Here is a 4,435-nt window from a genome sequence, read left to right as displayed (position 1 = left end):
CTTCAAGATCTAGAGTGAATTGAGGATTCACTCTAGGGCTAAAAGAATTAAAGAGAGGTCTTACTGTGTAACACCCTTCTCATGATCGAAATCGGTAGAGAGAAGATGAATTAAGAGAGCTTGAATACCAACATTTTAGAAGAGACCGATGAGAAATCGAGAGATGCTTGAGATCTTCCTTGACTTCAGGAGAGGATCTAGAATCTTCCCACGTTCTCCCAAGGCTTAGAAACGATTGAGAGTGAAACACATGGAGTTCCCCCTTTTAAATAGCACAAAGAGTTCAAGAGTTACTAGGGTTTCCCACCGACCAAATTGCCCCGTGGTTGATTGGTTGCAAGGGAAGTTCGGTCTCCCACACTATCTAGAGGTTTAGAAACATGGTGGGAATAGTTTACCACGAAATTAAAGAATAAGCTTTTGAAAACCTTCAAAACAGATATTTACCAAAATGCCACTGCCTGCACAGCTTATTCAAAACAAAGGATTTAATGGGCCAAACTTCAATATTTTTGGATGGGCTTCTTTCAATACATCGTACTACTTACCTAGTATGGAGGGAAGTCTTCAAACCAGGTCCAACTAAGCTTTAGGTCCATCAACCAAGTTCTTCTTCACAAATAAATAGTTCAACACCAAATCAAGTAAGGTTTCCATAAGGAAACACCATCATCAATATCCATGGGTTTTGGGTCAAAAACCATATCTTCTACTGAGATGGCCCACAAAGACATCTTCCTAAGATTTTCAAAGATAGAAAAACTGAAATCACGGTCAAACTTCAAAGTCAACATTAAATAAACCCTACTTGCCCAACACAGATCGGGTTTCCGGGCTAGATTTAGGCTGGGTGTCACAGTGTGTGAATCCCCTAATCCTAACCCATTAATCCATCATTTCAGGTCTGCGAACTCAAAACTTGAGTAGTAGGCAACTCTAGACCATTCAAGTTGAGCTCGGAGGTTAAAAAGTTGAACCTATGGAAGTGGATGACCAGAAAGAAGACCTGACCACTCTAATGGAGTCTAAGAGGAGAGAGAAGGTCAGTCCGAAAGGTGTTAAAAGAAGATTTGGCATGCTTGGAAATCGATGTTAGAGAACTCAAATGTCATGGTAAACTATACTAATTAGGCCTTGCAATGAGCTTTCTACCCTCCGACACCCATTAAAACCGGCCTTCGTATGAAGGACATAGAGGGCGGGTTGCATGACTGGATTGACCGCCCCTACCTAGATTTGAGGCAGTTTTGGGATTTTGAGTTTAAAACCCTATTTATGTTTCTCCTACCTCATAAATACATTGTTTATGTTAGAGGGAGGCTAAGAACATGGGAGAGAGAGAGAGAGAGAGAGAGAGAGAGAGAGAGAGAGAGAGAGAGAGAGAGAGAGAGAGAGAGAGAGAGAGAGAGAGAGAGAGAGAGAGAGAGAGAGAGAGGAAGAGCTTGGGTTTTGAAGAGTTCTCACTCATTTGGCGGTGCTGAGGCGTGAAATAGGAAGAGAATCGCGTGTTGTGGTAAGAAGACTCTAAAAACACTGTTTGCCACCTTTCTTTTGGTGTATTTATGATGGAATATTGCAATAATGGTGGTTGTTATGGGAGTTGGATGGTATTGAATATTAGTTGAGTTTCTTTTAAGCCTCTTAGTCTTTATTGAGTGTCTGATGGTCTCATTCCATCCATTTGAGAATGATTGGACCTCTCTGAGAGACAAATTGGGCCTTTTTGTTTGGGGACTAATTGGGATGATTAGAAGGTATTTTTGGACGATACCAGTGTCTCATTGAAGTCCCAAAACCCCCTAGTGAGTTTATTTCAAAAGGAGTTCAAAATTGACCAAACTTGGTCGTAGCCCTTGGGTGGGCAGTCGACCAGGGGAGGTCGACCGACTCTGGTAGGCCTATCCAACCACCCCTGGTTTGGGTGTGTGTTTTGACCCCTTTGATAACCAGTTGATCCCCAATTGATCTTCATGTTTCTAGGGTTATTTTGTATTATTTGCATTCTTATATTATGGGGATTTCTTTCGAAATTGAAGATCAATCTTGTCTTTAACAAGTGAGAAAATATATTGTCATATCTTGTATATCTAATTTATTCTAAATTCTTATTTATATTAATGTTGTATGATTATAATGAAATGCATGAAACTTTGCACAAATGGAAGGTAATATGATGTGTATGTTTATTTGCTATTTAATCTACATGAATGATAATTGTGAACATGATGTATTTGGATTGGATGGTAGGATACTATCCACTTATATGTATATATTGATTGGGTTGTGAGTTCCACCATTACTCTGGTGACTCTACATTCACTTAAACCTACTATGTACATGATCGATAAGTGTCTAGATGTGTTGAACAGTGAACCCTTGAGTACTAGTACCCTTTTGGCAGAGGTATTGAAGCCAAGTGACCCGTGGTGGTAGTGTCTGGGTCCTGTGTACATCGAGCATGCCCACCGTCATCATGTGATGGTAAAGTTGCATATGTTAGGGTTGGGCTCATGGGGTATCCAAAAGATAGCTTGAGTGTTGTGAGGAGATATGAGAGGCATCCACCCCTACATATGTGGATGACTATAGGGTTAAGGAAGGGTATCATTCTTAGGTGGAGAAGGATACTCGACCAAAAGGGCACTAGGCATAAGGGAAGGCATCTGAACCACATGTAGTACAATTCTTTATGATCTTGCATTGGCCTAGGGTTATCCTTGACATGTGCCAGTTCTTAGACCAATGGTGATGTGAGAGAGTGGTGACCTAATCCCCAACCATAGTTTGATGTGACTTGACCCAATTACTGCAGAGAACCTATAAGATGTTTCAAGTTGAGGGAGGGTGACGAGACCGCCTAGAGGAGGCTGGTGTGTAGCTTAATGCGTGTCTACCATAGAGACTTCATTGTTAGAGTTGAGAACATACTTGCATACTCATTTATTTGTTCATCTCATTTGTATATATACATAGATAGTTTATTGAAATGTGTGATGAATGCATGATATATGGTCATGTGACTTCACTGAGTTCTGTTGAACTCATTCCTTTCTATATATACTTATTAAATATTATAGGTTGTGAGGACTCCATTCAAGTGAAGAGTATGCTGCTGTCGGAATTCTATGAGGGACCGACTCGTGCGGATGCGAGGGCACATGGAGACTAGTGCCCATGTTTAGATTTCTCATACAGAGTCGAGTACTATTGAAGCCATGACGATCACATGTGAGATTGTAGTTGCCCTTGTGACCATTAATATATACTTCTTATAGAACCAATAAATGGTGGCGTTACTTAGTCTTTTGAACTTCTTCAAGAACATAGACTTTCGCTGACATACATTCATTTTATTAAACTCTAATCCTGAATTTGGATAATTTTGATTAACATCTAGGGATAACTGTAATAACCTTGATTTTATAATTTTGATACTTGTCACTTTAATCTTTTCTTACTCATGGATTATGCTATGTTGCATTATTGTTATGGATTGTCTATGAACCTAGATCTTGTAGTATTATCACCCCCATGATCATTTAGGTGAGTCTGGATCTGGTTGAGTGGGGTGTAACATGGTAGCTGTCCATCTTGGAGTTTTTAGTTCAGATTTTACAAAAACAAGTGAAAATTTAAATAAAATCTCAGCAACTTGAAACCCGAATGTGCTCTGAAACCCTAATCAGCTTTCTCATGGTTCCCACCCAAATGTACCTGTTAAGTCTTCAGGGAAGAACGGCTCATCCGGACCTAGAGTCACTGGAGTTGTTGGAGGTTACCAGTGGCAGTGGTGTCATTTCAACGCTCCATCCTCTCTCTTAATGGCTGAAAGAGAGGGAAGTAGTTGCCATTTTCTCCAACATAGCAGTAGAGTTAAGGTGACACCTTCATCTTCGTATCTGCAATTTCTATGATCGATTTATCTTCAACAGGTTTTGGTTTCTCTGTTAAACATTTTTTGTCCCGATTTTAGGGGTTGAGACGGCTTCATGGATAAGGGCAGTTGGTCGCTGGCAGGTGGAGGGGGTGGGGTGGTTTCCGGCGGCCATGGTCGGTTTTCGGTGAGGTGTAGGTAGAAGATGGGTGAAAGGCTAGTTGTGCATGGGAAGATATTAAATTGGGGACATTAGTGTCATTTCCTTTCATAGAGGGCGTTTGGGTAATTTGAAATTCAAACTTTAAATGACTTAAACAGGGCAAAGGTATTTAAGAAATTTTACTAGCCATTTAATATCATAACTTAACTGTGGCAACTTGTAATTATGCATGTGGGTGCCATGTAATTTTAGAGATAGTAATAGGTGGTCACTAGTTTCACCCCAAAAATAGTGGGTGTCTTGTAATTTTCTTTAAATCCAATAAAAAAACAAAATAGAAGCAAAATATACAAGTCTAGTACGAGTGTTTTCTTTTCTTTTCTTTCTTTCTTTTTTTC

This window comes from Hakea prostrata, chromosome 11 (genome assembly GCF_041222555.1).
Source record: "Hakea prostrata isolate BN-2017 chromosome 11, UWA_Hpros_2, whole genome shotgun sequence".
NCBI lineage: Eukaryota > Viridiplantae > Streptophyta > Magnoliopsida > Proteales > Proteaceae > Hakea > Hakea prostrata.
The sequence above is the reverse complement of the archived record's forward strand: the minus strand, read 5'-3'. Positions refer to the sequence as shown.